The following is a 24,186-nucleotide window of genomic DNA, read 5'->3' on the forward strand; positions in this document are numbered from 1 at the left end:
TTGGATGTTGACACGTATCCAAAACACGAGATACAAGTCAACTGCTAAACACAAATTTTGGAAATTTTTGAACGAAATTAAATACTCAAATAAAAAAAATTCAAAATTGGATTGAAGTGTTAACTTTTTTTTTTTTTTAAGAGCAGATTAAATTGTACCATTAATTTAAATTAAATTTGTTCTTTATGACAAAACCAAATTATACTATTGAATCATATAGGTACAAATCTCACCCTAGTGTCACAGGAAGGCTAAAAGTCGGATGGGAAAAAAAATATGAACAAGATTAAGCAGTGACCATTCGCAATGAAGTTCAACCATGCCGATCTTCAAGGAAAATGCGTTGCAGGAGGCACATCACACTCGTAGTGTCCCAAAGCATGAGTGACTGCGAAATTTATCATCTAGTCAGCTCAATTGTTCCCTTCACGAAACACATGTTGAAACCGAACCTCCCAGACCTATCTCAAAGTTTCTTACATTCCCAAACGAGCCAACCCAAAAGGTGGAACTGGTCCACTGTCTGGTTCATAAGTAGGACTAGAGGTAAATGGATTGAGATAACCCTTTTATATATGGGTTGAGATGACTCATTTACATGGGTTGACTCATTTAACCCAATTACTAAATCTAATTAAAAATTGAACAAAAATAAGAAAAAAAAGGTAAAAACGAAAAAAAATGTAAAAAGCGTAAATAAAATAGAAAAAAACATTAAACGAGTTACATGGATCAACTCATTTAATCTAATTAATTAAAATAACTATAATATCTGATTGTTTCTTCATGTAATTAAAATTCAACTTGACCAATTTAAATTTAACTAAGTACAAAAAGAACTAGTTTTTATTTGACGTTACTTCATTGGAATCTAGTTGAAATTCCATAATATTCCTATCAAGTTTTAGTATCTCCATATCTTCTTCTTTCCTAACTAAAAAAATAAAAATTTATTAGAAACTAATAAAATAAAATACTATTACCAGGTAAACAATCGAGTTTAAGAAAAAACCAAACGTATAAATCTTACTATCAAGCATACTGAACTCAAAAAAGGCTTATTGATAAGTGATGTTGGCAGAGAGCAATTAAGGTAGCATAGTCTTTGTTGGTTCTTTGCAAAGTAAAGATTTGATATCCATTATACTAACTAGCTAATTATTTAAGAGTCAATAAATTCAAGAGCAAATTATAGATCTTTTGTTTCCAATTTCAGGAAATTTACAGTCGAAGGAACTAATTATTTAAGAGTCAATAAATTCAATAATTATGGTTGCTTAATTTAAGAGAAAACGGGAAGAGTGGCGGAATCGGCGGAATCAAGCGGCGGAATGAATCGGCGGAATCGGCGTTTGGGAGAACATGTAATCGGCTATGGTTTTAGTTGGGAGCGTTGTGTATTTCGTGGTTGTTTTAAGATTGAGTAAGATCTTAATGGGTTAATGGGTTGACCCTCTAAAAAACCTATCCAACTTTTTTATTATATGGGTTAAATGGCTCAACCCATTTATAACCCAATCCATAAAAGGGTCAACTCTAATCTATTAAATGATTGGTTAAATGGGTCAATAAATGGGTTATGACCTATTTGGACACCTCTAAGTAGGATAGCCAAAGAAGAGTCCATTTCCAAAATGACCGCTTAAGCAAACTCATATCTGCGAAGACTTTTTCTGGAACAAATGAACTATTCGCGGTCATTTCAAACTGTTTTGAGTCCCATTTCGCAGAAAATAGTTATAAACTAACAAAATAACACACCTATACCATAAATCCTAAATTAATCACGAAAACATAAAAATCCGAGAACACATAACCCAAAACCAAACAAAATCGCAACAAAACACAGATATGTACTTTTTTGCTGTTTCTTGTCATTGAAATCGAAGAGAAAAAACGTAGAAATTGAAAGCTTCAAATTTGTAAATGGTAAACACTTTGAGTTCGTAGAGGGAAAGAGGAAGAAGAATATATATATATATATAAAGTGATTCGGAATATGAATACGGCCCACTAGGCCCAAGCCAATCAAGCCCAAGACAAGCAAGGTCCTCTAAGCCCATCGCGTTCACTATAAATACCCTTATAAAGGGAAGGTATACTCTCTTCCTCTCTCTAGACATTACTTTATCCCTCTACTTATATACTCCTACTAACTTTAGCATCAGAGTGGACACCGGGGGCCTCCCCCGATGCAGGTCCGGCGACCGGAGTGGCATCAACCTCGCTTCATATATCCAGTCGACTATGAAGATCCAATGTCTTCATTATTTGGTGCGGTGAAGGTGGAGTAACACATGATTCCATTCTAACCTTTTAGTTTCGATCTCTCTCTTCCGTTAGTCATGGTTCCAAACAATTAATCATATTTCAAGATCACAAAATCTCCTACTGGAATAATTTTGAAAACTCAAGAGCTAGGATCAAAAGGTCTCCACTTTGGTTCTAGATCCATTAACAAGTTTTCGATCCGGAAGATTTGGCTCCACAACATTTCAGAAATCTCTGCTCCATACCCTTCCACAACAAAAGCCAAGGCCTCTAGCGCTTCGCTCAATCTTCGAATTTAGCATGATAAGTTTGCTTCATCAAATTTGGCTTGCAAATCGAGAAGCCTTCAGTTCACCTCCTCCAATTTTCAATAGCAATGGAGTTCTGAAGTTGAAAGACTCTCCTTTCTCTTGAAATTGAGCTCCCCGCCCGTGGTCGAAACCCCTCCGATCGGTTTAAGAGGCTCATATCGAGCACCCTTCCCATCTCGAAACTCATCGAACACAAGCTAAACGTCGAGCATCCTCATCGGTTCAGAAAGCTCTACATCAGGCACCTCTGCCATCAATGAGCTCAATATTGGACACCCTCCAATCGATTCAGGAAGCTCAACATCGAACATCCCCCTCAGTTCGAAACAAATTTGCAGCCGTCAAACACCTTAAAGTCGATCGACATCCTCCAAATTAGTTAAAGTTGACCTCGGAGCCTCAATTCTCAAACCTGGACAAAGGCTATTGGTCATCGCTGAAAGGAGAACCACCCAAAACAATATATATATTCGAGGAGCAAACACAAATTTGGAACAAAACTGGTACTACACCTCAAATAAGTCAGGAGACATCATTAACTCAAAGGTAGACCATGTAAGTGTGAGACGATCCCAAGTGTCTTCATGCATGCTTTGGGCACTTTATTAAATTGACACATGTGAAATGCCATTTGGATTAGCTTCATCAAGCAACATATTTCATACCTTCACAGGCCCCTCACATGCATAGAATATACCACCTCTCACTTTTATTCTTCTTTGGCACAAATAAAAATACTATCAACACATGGCTAAACAAAGCATTGTAATGAGTCAACCATATACATGTGCACACTATTAGCATGTGATAATTATATATGCATGATAGTTATATGATTGTGTCTAACACATACAAGCAATCTTGGTGTGATCTTGTTCGAGCTTGGGTCGTGTCAAAACCACCCAGCAATTTAAACTCGGTTAGAGTTGGAAGCTCGCTCCTTAAATTCGCAGGTCTATTCTTAAATCCATGGAAGTTGATTCGTACCATCTGGAGTTATCGAGGTCGATCAACACCTTTCAGAACTGTCAAACTACAACCGTGAAACCCATCGAATAGGTCTGCTGAAAGCCATCACAGTCGGTTCGGCGACCTCCGAACACTGATGATATATCAAAAGTTGATTTCCACTTGCAGATCAAGCTTCACCAAGCTCCATCGGAGGCCCTATTGGACTAGAAACCGCCTTCGAATGTGGAGGCTTTCCTCTCGAAGTCAACAGCTCACAGTTCGACATCGGACCCTCCCCGATTGCCTCAAGGAGTTCGGCATCGGACCCTCTCCGATCGGCTTAAGAAGTTTAGCATCAGACACTCCTCCGATCGGTTCAAGATGTTCTACATCAGATATCCATTCGATGGGGAAACTCAACATCGAACACTCCTAAAATTCGGGCACCCGTTCGATCAACTCTCCCTCAGAATTGGGAAGCTAAAGGATAGGAGTCTTAAAATCAGGCCCTCACAATCGGAAGCCTCCCTCAAGGTCATAGTTCACCTCCCAAAATTCGGGCTCCAGTTTTCAGTAGCAATGGAGGCCCGAGGTTGGAAGACTCTCCTTCCTCCCAAGGTCGAGGTTCACCGCTCAGGCCGAACCCTCACACCCGAATCACTCACGGGGTCGGAAGCTCCTCTCTAGCAGCTCCGTGTCCAACTTTCCTCGAAGTCTGAAGCTCCCCGTCCAAATCGAAGCGTATAATTGGAAGCTCTCCTCATGCGGCAGCTTCGTTCAAACCGGAAGCACTGTTCAAAAAAAAATGCTCTCCGCCTAAAGTCCGAAGATCCTCGTTCAAATCGTAACGGCACACCTCAAATACAAAGGGCGACCTTGAACTTTTTGCTGTCATATAGAACTCCAGGCGAAGAGATCTCTACAGGTCAACAACAAATGTTTAATCTTCTAAAAGATAAAAGAGCAACGCACAAAGTACATTCCTAGAAAACAAAGGAGGAAAGGATGACACTTTCGATAATAATAAAAGAATTTGAGAATAATAAAACAAAGGAGCAAATGTTGATCAGAACCAACTCAAACATTTAATTGTCAATTTTCCGCTCAGTGTGTTCTTTTTTGCAGGTGCATCAACAACAACAATTTTTTAGAATCCATTATCGCAATGTGTAGCTAAGATGCTAGATTGGATGTCAAAAGTTCCAATTTGATACGCTTTACCTAACAAAATTTATCTTTTGCAACACGCGAAAATCTGCCATCAACAATAATAATGCATCGACACACATTAGCAGCTGCAGATCCATATAGGAGGATTCGCACTCCCCGAATTCGTCAAAATCACTCAGTACTTTACAGACCAGTCAAAGCAAGGTCGTCTTTGGACACGTATATACTCATTTATTCTTGAAGGCTGTCTCCGGACGTGTATATATTCATTTATTCTTGAAGGCCATCTCCAGACGTGTATATATTCATTTATTCTTGAAGGCCGTCTCCGGACGTGTATATAGTCATTTATTTTTGAAGGTCATCCCCATACGCGTATATACTCATCTATTCTTGAAGGCCGTCTCCGAACATGTATATATTCATCTATTCTTGAAGGCCGTCTCTGAACGTGTATATATTCATTTATTTTTGAAGGTCGTCTCTAGACGCGTATATACTCATTTATTCTTGAATGCCGTCTCCGGACGTGTATATACTCATCTATTCTTGAAGGCCGTCTCCGGACGTGTATATATTCATCTATTCTTGAAGGCCGTCTCCGGACGTGTATATATTCATTTATTTTTGAATGCCGTCTCCAGACGCGTATATACTCATTTATTCTTGAAGGCCGTCTCCGGACGTGTATATATTCATTTATTCTTGAAGGCCGTCTCCGGATGTGTATATATTCATTTATTCTTGAAGGCCGTCTCCGGACGTGTATATATTCATTTATTTTTGAAGGTCATCCCCGGACGCGTATATACTCATCTATTCTTGAAGGCCATCTCCGGACGTGTATATATTCATCTATTCTTGAAGGCCGTCTCCGGACGTGTATATATTCATTTATTTTTGAAGGTCGTCTCCAGACGCGTATATACTCATTTATTCTTGAAGGCCGTCTCCAGACGTGTGTATATTCCTTTATTCTTGAAGGCCATCTCCGGACGTGTGTATATTCATTTATTATTGAAGGCCGTCTCCGGACGCGTATATATTCATCTATTCTTGAAGGCCGTCTCCGGACGTGTATATATTCATCTATTTTTGAAGGTCGTCTCCGGACGCGTATATATTCATTTATTCTCGAAGGCCGTCTGTGGACGTGTATATTTATTTCCTTTATTCTCGAAGGCCGTCTCCGGACGTGTAACTATTTATCTACTCCTCGAAGACCGTCCCAAGCGACGCCACAATTATTCACAAGTCGTCCCAAGTGACGCAACCATTATCCATAAGCCGTTCTAAGCGACGCAATTATTATTCATAAGGCGTCTTAATTGACGCAATTATATTCATAAGCCGTCTCCATTGACGCAACTATATTCATAAGTCGTCTCAATTGATGCAATTATATTTATAAGCCGTCTCAATTGACGCAACTATATTCATAAGCCGTCTCCATTGACGCAACTATATTCATAAGCTGTCTTAATTGATGCAATTATATTTATAAGCCGTCTCAATTGACGCAACTATATTCATAAGCCGTCTCCATTGACGCAATTATATCATAAGTCGTCTCAATTGATGCAATTATATTTATAAGCCGTCTCAATTGACGCAACTATATTCATAAGCCGTCTCAATTGACGCAACTATATTCATAGGCTGTCTCCATTGACGCAATTATATTCATAAGCCGTCTCAATTTATGCAATTATATTTATAAGCCGTCTCAATTGACGCAACTATATTCATAAACCGTCTCAATTGACGCAATTATATTTATTTATTTCTCGAAGACCGTCATTCGACGCGTAAATTGTCATTTATTTCTCGAAGACCGTCATCGGCGCGTAAATTATCATTTATTTATCGAAGACCGTCATTCGACGTGTATATAGTCATTTAACTCTCGAAGGTCGTCCCTCGACGGGTACATATTCAAATATTTTCCGAAGACCATCTCTGGACGTGTATATACCATTTATTTCTCGAAGACCGTCATTCGACGCGTAAATTGTCATTTATTTCTCGAAAACCGTCATCGACGCGTAATTATCATTTATTTATCGAAGACCGTCATTCGACGTGTATATAGTCATTTAATTCTCGAAGGTCGTCCCTCGACGGGTACATATTCACATATTTGTCGAAGACCGTCTCCGGACGTGTATATACCATTTATTTCTCGAAGACCGTCATTCGATGCGTAAATTGTCATTTATTTATCGAAGAACGTCATTCGACGTCTATATACCATTATTTCTCGAAGACCGTCCCTCGACGTGTATACATTCATCCATTGTTATTCATAAAGTCGTCCTAATCGGCACCATTATTATTCACAAGCGGTCCCAAGCAATGCAATTACGTTCATTACTACTCCTAGAATGTTGTGAACCTCGCATAAATACTCTAAAGACCCTTGAAGGGGGGACTACTTGATTCGGAATATGAATACGGCCCACTAGGCCCAAGCCTAAGACAAGCAAGGTCCTCTAAGCCCACCGCGTTCACTATAAATACCCTTATAAAGGGAAGGTATACTCTCTTCCTCTCTCTAGACATTACTTTATCTCTCTACTTATATACTCCTACTAACTTTAGTATCGGAGTGGACACCGGGGGCCTCCCCCGATGCAGGTCCGGCGACCGGAATGGCATCAACCTCGCTTTATATATCCAGTCGACTATGAAGATCCAAGCTCTTCATTAAAAAGTATAATGGATAATTAAAATAGTCTAAATGTTTTATAATGGTATGTAAATCAACATCCAATTTAACCTAACGTTATAATCTACCTTCTTTCTGCGAATTATTGGACTGTTTAGTTTTGACCCATTTCCTCAGCTGAAAGATTTCCACTATTTTGTAACCAAATTTCAAAGTTTTGATTGCAATAAGTCAAAGAAAATTGACGTTTAGTGATCAACCGGACATGGGCGGCTTGAATTCATTGCATGTTGTACTATTATAATATGGACGTGTAAGTTTAAAAAAAATATGTTAGAAAATTATCAAAATTATGACATCAAAATATATACAGTATTAATTATTAATTATATAGTGATATTAATAAAAAGGACCATAATTTATGGTGAAATATATAAATATATAAAAAATCAACTGCATAGTCGAATTCGTCTAAATCATTATTTCAATAATTCTTTTAAACAAATTCGTCTAAATCATTATTAGTGTAAAGTTTAAAAACTTTTATATAAAGCTGAATACGCCTTAGAAAAATTGATTGTTATTATAACTTTAAAAGTATAGCAACAGAGAACCAGAAAGCTGAAGAAGAAGAAGAAGGCCTGCGGAAATGGTAGACTTATCAGAGGCTGAAAAAGAGAAACTTAGGGAAGACCGCGAAGCAGTAGTTTCATCAGCAACAAGACATGAAGATGAAGGTAAGGGCACATGGAAGCACGCAGCTTTCCATGTTGCCACAACCATCGCTACACCTGCTGCTTACGCCCCTTTACCTTTTGCTCTTGCTTCTCTCGGTTGGCCCCTTGGTAATTTAGTTTCTTAACCTAATTCAACTTCTTTATATCTTTTTTCAATACAAATTAAAACTTGTAGTAGACACTTATGAATTCAGGAGTAACTAGTCTAGTGGCTGCAACACTTGCCACATGGTATTCTAGTGTACTGATCGCCTCTTTGTGGAGATGGAATGGGAACAAGAAAGTTACATATAAGCATCTTGCTCAAAGTATCTTCGGTTAGCACTACAAGAAATCAGGTTGTTTGTGACAACAAATATTGTCACAAACTCCGGAAAAATTGTCACTTAACAGTATATGTGACGATAAGTAGGTGTCACGAGGGTTGTCACGTAAAACTCCGTTGCTAATACTTTTTGGCAAATGTGACATTAAAATATTGTCACATAAGTTTTTATTTTTTGTGATAATAAGTTTGTTGTCACATTATTTTTAAGTGTTACAACTTTTATTGTAACTGAAAAGTAAAATATTGTCACAAACGTAGTATGTTGTCACAAATTAAGTAATAATTAATCCTAAAATCGTGTGACAATCTTACTTAGTTGTCACAAAAAACAAATATTCGTTACAATTATCATTGTCGCATATATAAACCTGTAACACTATTTTTTTATTGTAACAATTATATATCAGTGATTACTTCTTTTTCTTATCACAAAATATTGAAATACAGTGACAACTTTAACTTGTCATAATTTCATATTTGTTACATTATTTAGTTAACACAAGTATATATTTGTGACAAAAAATTATTGTAACTAATATATATGGGTGTTAATTTTATCTTGTTACAATTACGAATTTGTTACAATTTCTATTCATCACAAAAAAATATTCGTAACCATATTGTTTGGTAACATATATAGATCTGTAAAAGAAGTTATTGTAACTAATAAACAATAATAAATTTACAAATAAATTTGTTGAGTGACAATATTTACATATTATTTTATTTGTTGTCACATATGAGAATTATATATATATATATATATATATATATATATATATATTATTTTTTATAATAGCTAGTTTAATTATAAATTAAATAAATAAATACATTCATATATATAACTATATATAACTAAACATATAAATGATTAAATTTTTTATATTACAATAATTTCGATAAAGTATCAATTTACATAGCCATTAACGGCTAACCACGCAATTGAGTATCAATTTACATAGTTGCCTAAAAATATGCATTGAACTCTCAACTATCTCACTCACACCATACATATTCCTTACCCAAAATATTGATTCCCACCATATCTAGTTGAACTTGGTAACGTATCTATATCTCCATACACATATATTTCAATGCTGGTATCTAGCGGTAAAAATGATGGTAAGGATTGAGAATCTCATTAACCGAATTGCAAACTTTCCCAATCTAGTAATCAAAATTCTGAACAGAGCATTTATCACTGCCAACATCGTAGACACCGTGAGTAGATTGTAGAAGGTCCACATAAAGATTTTTTTCACCTGAAACAATAAAAGAGAAACTCAATGCACATAGAGAGAAATTGGCTTAAAGTGGCAAATAAGACTTTCGTTAATCCTCTAAGTTGAATTTGGGATCAGACTATCTTATACTTATATGCTTTTTGGTGAATTTGAATGCATAAAGATAAGTGAACAAAGTGGTCCTTGATAAGTGAGCCACTTTAGTCAATGGATTCCAGGAAGAGTGGAAACTGCTTACTCATTACTTAGGAGTGAAATTAGCAGAACGCCCATTCATGCCATGTGTTATCACCTAGGCTAGTTAGCTAATTCCTTCAAAGACAATTGAGTCTGCAATCAAAGAGTTAGATTTAACTGCTTCAGCCTTGAGCTATTGAGCTAACAGTCGACAATATATTTGTTAATGAAATCACTGACTATTGCTAGTGAAAACTGATTAGTTACAATGTATACTTTTCTTTGCTTTGTGATTTAGCAACTAATAATCTAAGGTAAGACTCAAAAGGTAAATGAAATTAAATTGGGTAAGAAAAAGCAAAACTAACTACGATACACATTCTTATATCTTAACTATATTCCTTAAATAACGAGAATAAACATGAGTGTAGTAGTCTCATCATGAAAAGATGGCAAAAATATCTTACTCATTTGAGGCCCTTCTTTCGATTTGGGTAGGGGTCGCCTTTTTCTGGTTGAAGAATAAGCTACGGAGGGCTGCTCTATTCTTACTGAAATCATTATTCTTCATTCTCCCGTGCTAGCAATTGGCACTCCCTAGACTTGCTCGATGCGGACTCCCAATCTCTTAAATTGTGTAATATAATCAATGATTCTCCTCCACCAAATCTCTTACTGGTATTTTCTAATTTGCAGATTCTTGGTATTACTATTCCTCCATTCCACCTTAGTATCTAAAAGATAGGGAAGAAACTGCAAAGAAAGCATAAATGTAAATTTAAAAATGAAATCAACAGCTTTAAAGTCACCATGTTACATCATTTAATGAAATCATTCTCATGGAAGTAAATAGAACGGTTACATCTAATTTTTCATCCTTCTGTTAAACAAGCAAATGCACAAAAAGTAGAGAAAGCAACTGAGTAATTAAATTGGTATAAGGTTCAAAAATACCCCTAACACTTGACAGCTGGGAATAATTTTACCTCTAACGTATAAAATGGTGTAATTTTACCCCTAATGATGGTATCAAAGAACAATTTTATTTTTATGGTTGATAAATTAGATCAATTGCTCCTAACTGTATTTTTGAACCTTAGAGCTAAAATTGCACCATTTTAAACGTTAAGGGCAATAAGTCATTGCATAAAATTACATGCCCAGTAGCTCTTGTGGGAATACCTGAGACAAGTAGCCAAGTGAACGGGGTTCTTAGCGAGTTCGTGCTGACTCAAACTCCTAAGCCAACACATTCTGATTGATTGGCTTTCTGGGTTACAGGGTGCTGGCGATTGATGACTTTACTGCAGGTGTGCCCTCCCTTTCACTCCTACAGGACCTTAACTGAATTAAAAGGAAAAAAGTGTTCATAGTTGTTCAGTGATCACAAAACCATCTGCAATACAGCGGACATGCTTAAGTTTAAATCCATTAATGTTGTTCATATCATCAAATAAACAGAGTGCTGCAAAAGCATATCATCCAATATAACATAATTTTAGTCCAAATGTCTATGTAAATGGAAAATTTCAAACTAACATATTTCTTAATTTAATCAATTTCCCAAGTTATACAGATCATAAGAACAAGAATCAGAAGAAGAAAAATAATAAGTTGCACATTGCAATCCCAATTTAAACAATTTTCTAACACATATAATCAAATTGCATTTTGATTATTCAAACTGATTGAAAAACCAAACCAACTAACCTGGAGATTAAAATATAGAATAACCGACGAATCGTCTAACTTCTATGGGTGAGCGGCAGCGGTTGAAAAACCAAACCAACTAACCTGGAGATTGAAATATAGAATAAACGACGAATCGTCTAACCTCTATGGATGAACGGCAGCGGTGAGTAGCATAGGCGGTGACCATCAAAGGCTGACTTCTGGTGGCTACTGTTATCTGCCTGAATTGCTTGGCGGAGTATTGGAATTTCTGAAGTTTTGCTTAACCGTATGAAATTAGGAGGAAAGATGGGATCGCAATTTGGGAAAGATAGCATTGTAATTGATTTGCTTAATATATCAGTTGGCCCTGAATATGTCAAAAAAAAAATTGAATTGACCCCCTAAACTTTTATAGTGTTTTATTAACCTCATAATTTACTTAAATTAAGTCCCCAAATCTATAAAAAAATCCCTAAAGGTCTAAAACTAGAAACTGAATTTGTTTTAAAGATTTAAAATCGTGAATTCGCTTTTTATTTTTAAGTTTTGATTTTTTTTTTTTGAGATTTAGATAAAAAAAATTATATTTTAGGGGGCTAATTTCTATTTAATTGGATTTGTTATTCCAACTCCAATCATTAATCTCATGAGTTGAGCCGTTCAACTCCGCATTCCGCTCGATAAAAGCTCCACATATTCATCTCCATAAATGAATAAGTGCTTTTGGTTATATTTTGTTTCAATTTATCTGATGTGAGTTCTAAATAATATATATACAACTATTTTGTATAAATGAATACCATTTTCTTGTAAGTGCTTGTCCCTGGGATCAACTACATGCCAAAAAAAATTGAAAAATATTATCTAATGCTGGTAGCTATTTAATAAGTTGGTCAATTTATTAGATGATAAGTGATCTGACAAAATAGGGAGGACTCTAGCTACTCATTTGACTAATGATTTTGGCACTTTTATTTACAGCAGTGGATTCCATGATGTCCATGTTTGTGGTGCTAATGTGTTATCTCGTGTCTTCTACTACTGTTGAATTTCTTGTTACAAAGACCAGTACAATAAAATATTCAGACTATTCTGTTTTAAGGATTTAGACTATTCAGACTGATGCATTGGCTTATTCAATAAAATGTGAACCAACTCAAGTACATTTCATTCCCAATTTACTGTGATATATTATACAGGTAAAAACATAATAATCAATTGAATAATAATTACTTGTCAAATAGGACGCATGTTCATTGCCATTTTTTGACACTTGATAATTTAAACACATCTGTCATTTATGAATAGGATGTGTCCATTTATTATAAAGACATCACAACACTAATTATAGATTACTTAAGAACACATAATAGTGGCAAGATTAAGACCATCTCTATTAAGAACATACCTTATCCCTTTTGAGTTTCAACACCTTTTTCAAATCTAATTTGCTTTTAATTTATTCATTATTCACACTTCTACAAGCTACTGTTTTTCATTGTGTCAAATTTATATATAAAATCAAAATAGAATAACATACTAGAAATGCTATTATATTAAAGATAAATTTTGCATATACTGTATTGACTGTAATTCCATTCCATTTATATAAGATCATGCCTCCACTCTCTTAACATCTACTTGACGACCATCTGGAAGTTCCCCTTTATAAACAGCAGCAACCATGCCTAACTGATGTCCATAAAGTCTACAATATAGCAGACCAAGCGCAAATAGAATTGGCCAGATCGAACAAAATGTGAACCTACTCTAGTACATTTCATTCCCAATTCAGGAGTCTCATCAGTGGCATAACCAAACATATGTCCCTAGTCACCAGCACCACTCTGAGCAATATCAGGGCTCTTTTGCTCAATGTTAACAAGGACCTTGCATTTGTCAGCACCGTGACCAACATCATCATAATCTAATGTTGCAGCATGTGTCACGAACTATCTTCTCATGGTCTACCTTGGCTTTGGTGGTAATCTCAGCAAACACGATGACCATGTTTGTCTTAGTACATGTTAACAGGCAACTTTTCTATTAGAATTATGCTAGTTTGTTGATATGGTTTTTGACAGAGTGTAAGACAAAAGAATAGAACTCCTATATTCCCAACATGTAAATGGAATTCTGGAAAATAACAACTACCTCAAATTAACATGTATCTATAAAACATTTGATCTTAAATGGAAATGTAAGAGAAAACCCCTTATCCATCAATCACTCATCAAAATTAAAAAAATTCTAGAACTCTAGTTTGAAAATAGTTATGTAGCAAATCTTATAAAGAAGTAAAACTAACTGAAAAAATATGGAATGTTAGTATTTACCAAATTTTAATCTACTGTATCCAGCAAGAATCAAATTATAAATTATGCCGGAAAAATAAGAAGTACAAACCCGGATAAAACATGATCAGTCATATGGTCAATTTCACCATCAGATTGTATGACCGAGACATATGTTATTGTTGTATAATTAATCAATGTGGATTAGCAATCATGTTTTATACTAAAAGACAAAAGGAAGTAAATGAGGAAAACGTACCTGAAGCTGTGGAAAATTGGAGGACTATGTTCTACATAAACAATTCAAAGTAAGAAACATGAACCATAAATTATGTAGCAACACAGCTAAACATGGAATATAAACCTGGAAAACAATCCTAGCAGCAAGAGGCTTCCAATTATCATTGTCAAACTGCAAAATGAAACAAAGGGCAACAATATATAGCCTTACAATGAGTAATTGAGCAGTGCATAAGATAAATTACAATGAACTTCTAATAATTCAGTTCGATAGACAAATTAGATAAACAACTGGAAAGAGTTTTCAATTCAACAAGCAAAATAAATATCCTTAAGTTATAAAGACAACATATTAACTAAACTGCAACTAACTCAGCATCATAACTAATCTTAAAAAACGTATTAATTGAATTCACGCGAATTAAAAGAGTCAAGAGTCGCTGCTGGCAACAAAACTTGAGAAAACTGTGCACGAATCATCATTTGCATTTGCTTTTCCATTTTATCTTTGAATTCCTTCTCCATCTTAGCACGTTCTTCATCTAACTTAGCACGTTCTTCATCCATCTTTTCTTTCACCATCTTTTCAATATCCAATTGCATTTCTTCTCGTATTTCTTCACGCATTTCTTCGCGTATTTGATTGATATTACAACTTTTATACGCACCTTTTGAACTTGGTGCTTTCACTCCAGCCCCTCTGCCTCGAAAGTATCCAGATGTCTTACCTAGTACTTGAATCAGCATTTCATCATCAGTCATATGGTCAATTTCACCATCAGCTTGCTGTCTAACCAGATCTTTGAGTTTGTACTGAGCCATAGATGAATTAAAAAAAAATCAGGCATAATGAGTTAGAAAGTAAGAATGAAATCAAATATCATCAATGAACCTTTGATTAACAATGATTAATATTAAACTTACATAGTTTTCTTCAGATGCAGGATCTGACCATACTTGTTCACCCTTATCATTCTTTTTAGTATGTTGGACAAGCCACAACTCATCAGCTGATAGCTTTTCACCAGTTATGGCATTCTTCTACAAATTACCATTGTAATAAACGTTAGAAACATATTATCCATATAATTAATGCTCAGACATAATGATTCTTTGATAAAAGTCTTACCATTTTTTCTACTATTTCAACAAATGCAACAGAACCACAAGTGTGTTTAGTAGTATTCTTCGCACGATTTTCTTTGTTTCTATTACTAATTTTCTGCAAAGTAGCACAAATTTATAAATAAAAGTCTTGTAAAATAACTCATAACTTATAAAACAAGTTAACAGACATGCCGGTTAAATATACACTCTCTATGTTAGTTGAGTACCAATGATCAATGAATTACCTCAAATTCTTCAGACATCCAATATTTGGTTATGGCAGTCCAATCTGAAGCATCAACATCTTTCGGGACATAATTTTCTTTTTTATTCTCATCTAATTTTGACCATGCTCTATGGAGCCGACATTTCCAACATCTATATAGACGTCGCATCGTACCATAAACAAAGGATGAGAATAGTTGATCATCAGCTTCATCCATCTCAAACTTGTCCTGAAATACATTAATAAATGTGCATCAAACTACAAAAGTACTTTAAAACAACTCAACTAAATTTAGTATTTCGATTTCGTATACCTTAACTTTTGCAAGCATTATTTCTCCTACTTCTTTTTTAACTGTAGGCCAATTCTTAAAGCTCAATTTTGCATCATTGCGAACAACCATTCCGCAAAAATTTATGATGTTTCGCGCATGTTTTCCAACTGCTCTACCAATATGCTCAGGAATATGAATCTTAATCTTCTTACCATCTGATGTATGCATATCAACATACATGCATTTTGAACTACCTCGACCTGTTTTCTTTTTTGGTATATTCTCTATTGCAAACAAGGACTTAGATATAATCATAACTATCAGTGATTAAAAAATAATATAAATCATGAAATCAAAAAAATTAGCAATGACCTGAGTTTTCATTTGATAAATTATGGCTCGCTTCGTCTGACATGAACTGTGAATCCGGAGAGGGAGGCTGAGTTTCATCTGAATCAACTAAATAGTGTGACTCTGGTGTTAGTTGTTGTTGGTTGCCTAGACATTCATAATCCTGAACGTTATTTGCTCGTTTTTGAACTTCAATACTATCATTTTTTTGTTTCTTTTTTCTCCTGCTGCCTTTTAGTGCCATATTCTGCCAAATTGTAGTTTAAAATATATCATATGTAGTGAAATTAAAGTGCATCAGCAATGAAATTAATGTGCAGCAGGAAAAATGAAGGGCAACAGCCAAATTAAAGTGCAACAGTTAAAGTAGAGTCCAACAGTGAAACCATTTAGATATAACAAACAATTGAATTAAAATGATACCATAAATATATAAAGCAGGTGAGCTGATGATCAGCAAAATTAAAGAATGAACTTAAAAAAGTATGTACCTTGAAGAAGTAGCTAATCCACGTGAAATCGGAAACGAACGAATGTAGAACAACTAGAGCATTTAAACAGAAAGCCATTGGAAAACGAAGCAAACAGTAAAACTTTGAAAATGAACTTAGATGGTCTTGTTAGAGAAGAAAACTAGCTTACAACTAATTAGATGTGCAAAATGTTTATTTAAAATAAATTAAAGATTATTTTAAATATAAAATAATAACAAAATAAACATCCTAATCATCATCATCATCCCCCACGATGAAATCTAGATTTACTGCATCATCATCATCACTAGGTAAAGCAAAAGTATTTCCATTTTCATGGACTTGCTCAATAAAAACATCTTCAACTCTATCATTCACAATCTCAGCTTCGAAATCATTTCTGTGGAGTTCTTGGTCCATATAGTCCTCAACCATGTCATCTTCAGTGATATGATTTGTGACTGTGGCATATTGGTATGCTTCTCCATCATTAGGTCCTAGATCATCTATTAAATCATCATCCACTAATGACAATGGATTGAAATAAGTGTCTCGAGGAGAATGTTTATTAACAGCCAACCACTGAGGATTGTTCATATCTTTCACATAGTATACTTGTTCGGCTTGAATAGCTAGCACAAAATTCTCATTTGTTTTCAAAGAACGACTTGCATTGACATAAGTATTGCCCCATTTGTCAATTTTATAACCTACTCCATTACTACAAACATCCCACCAATGACATTTGAACACAAAGACTTCATTACCACCGACAAAAGAGAACTTGTAAATATCTGTCAATACACCATAATACTCTTGTAATCGAATAGAAACATCTCCTTTCACTAGAACACCACTATTTTGACATTTCAAACGACGTTCATGTGCATTTGTGTGAAATCTGAATCCATTGACAATGTAAGAATCACATCGATGAACTAATTTGTGCGGACCAATAGACAAATTGAGAAGATCAACATCTGCTAGTCCTTCTTTATATAATTTTGAAACCTAATTATTAAACAAAAGCAAAAAGAAAGCAAACTCAATACACTAAACTATAAACCATAATAAAAAAAAACCACAATTACCCTAATGTCTTTCAACTTACTTGAGAATAAAACCATTGGGGAAATTCAACTTTGTGCTTTGCTGTAATATCTTTTTCATTCCGACCGTCTAATTGTGATTTATGTTGTCTGCTCAATGAAGATATGTATTGTCATATGCAATCTTAGTTTTAATCAAAATTAAGAAAAACATTGTTTTATACGTACACAATTAATGGCAACACTTCGTCACAATTTTAGAGTATATACATCCATGCTTCATTAAATTCTTCCATACTCAACTTTAACGAAGTTGCAGATCCTTTTGGTTTTCTATTCCTCTTGAAAATTGATAAATTACTATCCATAACATCAACAAAATCGTCATTCCTAGGAATCTTATTGAACTTGGTATCCATGGTGTTGATATACCGAGAGCAGAAGGTCAAACATTCATCCACGATATATCCCTCCGCTATTGAGCCTTCTGGACGAGCATTATTACGAACATATGACTTTAATGTCCGTAAATATCTACATAATAAATTCACGAAATGATTACAAAAAATATGTTAAAGTTCGACTATTTGAAAATATCTAAATTGGGTGTTTGAGAATAACCTTTCAATTGGATACATCCATCGAAACTGAACAGGTCCACCAATTTTCGCTTCTCTAGCCAAGTGTATTGGCAAATGGATCATAACATCAAAAAAGGCTGGTGGAAAAACTTTCTCCAACGTACAAAGAGTAATCGTTATTTTAGTCTCTAACTCATCTAATTTAGATGGGTTTAGGACCTTACAACACAACTCAGTAAAGAAAATAGATAATTCAATCAATGGCTCGCAAATCTCTTTTTTCAACAACCCCTTGGCTATAAAAGGAAGAATACGCTGCAAAAATATATGGTGGTCATGACACTTCATACCAAAAACCTTTCTTTCTTTAACATTCACACACCGACTGATATTTGATGCGAATCCATCCGGGACTTTCAAATCTCTCAAAAAATCACACAATTTACTCTTTTCCATAGGAGACAAATTATAAATAGCATTTGGCTTTCTCAATTGTCCCCTTTCCTCAAAAGGATGTAATTCCTTCCTTATACCCATGTCCATCAAATCATAACGTGCCTTTAATGGTAGTTTTGGCTACAAAAACATGAATATCAAGATATTATGTGTAGCAATTTAAACCTACTTGCTGTTAAGCCTGCTCAATTTTCATCTATGTTCAGTTTTAGTAATGTGTTGAATCACTGTGCATTTTAGGTAGTAAATGGATGTTGAAGTTGCTGAGATTAAGAAGCGAAATAAATGAAGACCTTTTGGTATAATTAAAATTTGTAGTTCATTACTGTTGTAAAAAATGCTAATTACTGTTGTAAAAAATGACAGATATACTCTGACTTTATATTAAGTGAATGTGCATATTAAATGAAAGTTTCTGATATACTGTGACATTATAAGATTATTTGGTTTTTAATTTATTGTTTATTTGAGTTTTTACTTAAAAAAGGAAACATGAACATCAAAAACTTAGTGGTTGAATTGGGAGATAACTTAACTAAACTAAACAATTGAGACTCTTAAATCAATATCAAACAGAACATACAACTTCATCGATTTGAACAATAGAAAACCATATTATGAATTTTGATGTTGTTTTTGTTTAATTTAGGTGAGTCAGTGCAACAAGATATTGATTACTCTTCTTCTGCTACTAGCTTTGGAGCAAATCTTCAAGGTATTTTCTATTTCTTTCAACACTATCTACCTAACAAAATCACCATTTTTTTTAAGAATAATGTCAGCTTTTGTTTTTTGTTTTTTTTGGAAAAAATTTAAATTCAGTTTCATGCTGTCATTCCATCTTTTCGAGTTACCGTTGGACGTTCTGGTACTGCTTTAGGACCAGGTTTTTAGTAGATTGAAGTCTTTTGTTCATGTATTATTTGAGTTATAGGAAGCAAGCAAGCTCTCTTTGCTTTTCCAAGCATTAAATACATGGGTGTGAAGACACTGACTAATTGCATTATTTGCATAAGGTATTTAGATAATTAAGTAGTTGTTTAGTAAGAAATTAGATAGTAATTACTTGAAACTTTGGCTTCAGGATTTCATTATTGATTTCAATTTTTTGGTCTGTCTTGTTCTGTTTGATTTCTTCTTCTTTAGGGTTTCTGACTTTCTTAATTTGGAAGATTTTTGGTGTAGAGATTATAATTGAACAAATCAATATAATTAACAAAACAAAAAACAACTAAATGCAATAAAAACAAAAGAGAAAGCAATAAGGAAAAAAAAACAACTCCTGCACTTTTTTTCATAGAAATTTCATATTCCTGGCAAAAGAACATTTGATTTATAATTATAAATGACCAAAATACTAGTTCCTTAGATTTAAGTGCATTTCTTTTCCAAAGTTCAAATTAAATATGTTATGCTATCTCATTATGTCCATTTTCGAATATATACGGTAATGCTCTTCATATTCCTTCTATTGGTTCTTTCTTTTCACTATTCATAAAAATTAACATATTACCAGATAAATTTCAATATAGGATAGCACCACTATAAGAGAAATCTTCAAAATAACAACAACCTCCATTGAGATCCCAACAATCAACATATAAGATTAGATGGAACAACAAAAAAAAAAACAAAATTAAAAATGACTAATTTGATGGCTAGTAAAATTCATGAATTAACAATCTGTATAAGTATTCATTCTATTCAACTATGGAGGATAAATAAATTTGAGGAGGATAAATTGGGAGCAAAATAGTGTTCCAATTTTAACAATGGAAATTTATAACAAAGCACAAAGATCAACCACAGCCAAAGCAAAGAGTGAACAGTACAAAAAGAAATGTTAAAAACAGATTAGAAAAAGATCAATCACATAATATATTAAGGAATCAAAAAAATATTGAAAAACAGAGGCTAAACCACTAACCTGGTTGAAGAACTTGAAGAACTCGAAGAAACGGCAATGGAGAAGAAACTCTGGCATTTGAAACAGAGAAACACATAAATTGCTTATGCCTATATAAAATTAATCAATTATCCAAAAGAAACAACAAATTATGTAGAAAGGAAACAGATAAATGGAATTGTGATACCAATTGTAGAGCTTCTTCAATCGTAGCAATTGGAGAATTTTGGAACTAAGGCTGACAATCTGAATGGATTAGAAAGCGTAGATTATGATGAGAACATGAATCAATATAAAAACAATTTCCAGTAACAAATGCTCCTAAAATCAAGCAACCAGAATCTCTCCCATATCCTTCTCTCCAACAGAAACGAAGAGTTATATTAACTCTACACTTCCTGTACACACGTGATGCATGGTTAAAAAAAGGTGGGAAACTATTGGAGGGAAACAAAAAAAATAAGAATTAACTAAAATCAAATAATAAAATTAGATAGAATTTTAATGAAATTAAAGTTTTAATATTTGAGAAAATTTAAGATGTAAATATAAAATATAATTTGTGTATTAAATTTTTGGGTTAAGGTTTCAAGCCTTTAATCATTTACCGTTGACTTCTTTTCTTTTCTGCGTCTAAAATTGTGCAATTTTACCCCTAACGTTGGAAGCCACGAGCAATTTTACCCCAACGTTGATAAATTGGATCAATTTGAGAAACAATTTATCAAACTGTCTTCTCGGTCATTAATTTTGTCATCTACACTTCACACATTCATTATTTTATAAGTAACAAATCACAAATATATGTTGGGATGTGAAAAAAATAAAAAAAAATATTAAAAAATATACTGTCTTTTGTACGAATTAGATAAAAAATTCAAAAAATTTACCGAATTTATAAATATTAATCTCCAATTTTATTATTAAATTACAAAAAACATGATATCATTTTATTTAGAACGAATTGATATGCAATTGGTGCAAAATAAAGAAAAAAATGGTTGTATTTTATAACAGTGTCTGAAATTGACCCAATTTATTAATGTTTAGGGGTAAAATTGCGCTTGGCTACAAATGTTAGGGGTAAAATTGCACCATATTAGACGTTAGGGGTAAAATTGCTCCTGACCCAAAACGTTAGGGGTATTTGTGCACTTTAACCCTAAATTTTTTTAATGTTATTTTTTTTAATTAATATAAAATAAAAACTTATTTGACAATTATTAGTATATTGTCACATACTTTAAATAATTTGTGACAATTATTTTAGATAGTCACATAATTAAATTCAATGACAAGTATAACTTTATTGTCACATATTTTAATTGGTTTTATTACAACTATAAAATGTAACAAACATATTATAGTTACAACTAAAATTAATTGTTACAAAAATAACAAATTATTTGTGATGATTTCTTTTAACTAGTCACAAAATAAATATTTGTAACAATTATAAATGAGGTGTAACATTTGTTATATTTATCGTTACAATTGTAATTGTCACATCTAAATTTAAGTTACAAGTAAAGATTTATTGTTACAAATTCATTTATCCATATGTGATAATTTTATAAAAATTGTCACAAAATTTATTTTTGTGATAATTAAAAAATTATTATCACAAATAATATGCTTTTTGTTACAACAATTTATGTGACAATTAAATAGTTGTCACATAAACACGGATTTCTTGTAGTGTAGTCCTCTTCTCTACTGTCAATTTCTGTCACACACTCGTGTTTTAAAAACACTTAATTCGGGCTTCAAAACACTATAATTGGACATTATCTTCAAATTAGTAAACAATCACATAATAGAAATTGAAATATATTAGTAGTTAGTGTTTTGAATAGGATTTTGGGCATTATTTGGTTGACTGTTCTTCTTCAAATTCTTGAAGGATTATGGGGTTACTGGTCTATTGCCTTTTTTCAGCAGGTTGCTTCTTTGGGCAACAACATTGCCATTCAAATTGCTGCTGGGAGCAGCCTTAAGGTTTGTTTACTCAACTATATTTCGGTTCATTGATGAACCTTTTATCTATCTCATGTCTTTCTTGTTCTTACTGTTTTCATTCCATTTTTTTAGGCAGTTTACAACAAGTACTATCAGAAGGACGGTACTCTAACTTTGCAGCACTTCATTATTTTCTTTGGAGTGTTCGAATTTTTCCTTTCTCAGCTTCCTGATATCCATTCATTGAGATGGTTCAATGCGTTGTGTACTTTTAGCACAATTGGATTTGCCGGAACAACCATTGGTGTGACATTATATAATGGTAAAGTTGAACTTGGAAGTCATTTCATAATTGGTTGTTCATTCCTGCTATCCAATTTGGTTTATGATGACAACAAGCTCATATACATGGCTTTCACATAATCGTAGGCACAAAGATTGACAGAAATTCAGTCAGTTACACTTTGTAAGGAAGTTCATCATTTAAAATCTTTAAAGCCTTCAATGCTCTAGGGGTAATCGCCTTTTCATTTGGGGATGCAATGCTTCCTGAAATACAGGTAGTCTATTTTCTGAGTAACTTTCTGACTTTCCTGTTGTTTTTGAATCATCATTCGAGTGATATGTAAAAGTTTTAGCAGTCATTTTATGATGATTTGCTGAGCAGAATACAGTGAGAGAGCCTGCAAAAAAGAACATGTACAAAGGCGTATCTGCAGCATACGGAATTATCATCATGACATACTGGCAACTGGCGTTCTGTGGATACTGGGCATTTGGATCACAAGTCCAGCCTTACATTGTGGCTTCTCTCAGCACTGACGGTTGTTATGGCAAATCTCTTTGCTGTCATTCAGATATCCGGATGCTATCAGGTACTCTAACAAAATTTCTTATGAATGTCAACACTAACATACTTCAAATAGATAACATAGGCTGTTTACTAGTACTCCTTGTACATAGATTCTAATTGTCAAATTGTTTATTTAGATATATTGCAGACCTACATATGCATATTTTGAGGACAAACTACTGCAGAGTGAAACTGGTACTCGAATTCCAATTAAAAACCGCCTAGTTCGTCTTGCTTTTACCTCCGTTTACGTAGTTGTCATCACTCTTATAGCTGCCGCAATGCCTTTTTTCGGTGACTTTGTGTCGATATGTGGCACCATTGGGTTCACTCCTCTGGATTTTGTGTTCCCTGCCATAGCATATCTGAAATCTGGAAAAATGCCAGAAAATACAAATTTACGTGTTGCATTGTAGCTTCTTAACATTGCAATAGCTATTTGGTTCTCAGTTGTGGCAATATTGGGTTGCACTGGTGCTGTCAGGTTTATCATTGAGGATATTAGGATATATAAATTTTTTCATGATATGTAAAAGAATATAATCTCTATATTCATTCAGAATAGTAAACGTAATAATAATAATAATGCTATATGATATGTAAGAAAATCGAATCTCTACACTTCAAATAATCATAACTATAAAGTTATCCTTGATGAATGTCAATTTAATGCTATATGATATTTAGAGGTCCAATTTTATCTATCTATGATATAAAGTTTTCCATGAAGTTTTGAACATAATAATAATAATAGTAAAAAAATTACAATCACAACAATGCCCAATCCGGAAAAAAAAAAAACGATTAATAAGTTCATACTGTATTTGATATTGTCAATCCCAAAAAAAAAATTAAAAATTACAAATTTACCTCTGAGAACAAATTT

General features: G+C 33.7%; 1 pseudogene; it reads left to right on the forward strand.

Moving 5' to 3' along the window:
* Window positions 1-8,020: 8,020 nt before the first annotated feature.
* LOC136217715 (GABA transporter 1-like) lies at window positions 8,021-23,833 on the forward strand (annotated as a pseudogene).
* Window positions 23,834-24,186: the final 353 nt, after the last annotated feature.

The sequence above is a fragment of the Euphorbia lathyris genome, chromosome 2 (assembly GCF_963576675.1).
Source record: "Euphorbia lathyris chromosome 2, ddEupLath1.1, whole genome shotgun sequence".
Lineage (NCBI taxonomy): Eukaryota > Viridiplantae > Streptophyta > Magnoliopsida > Malpighiales > Euphorbiaceae > Euphorbia > Euphorbia lathyris.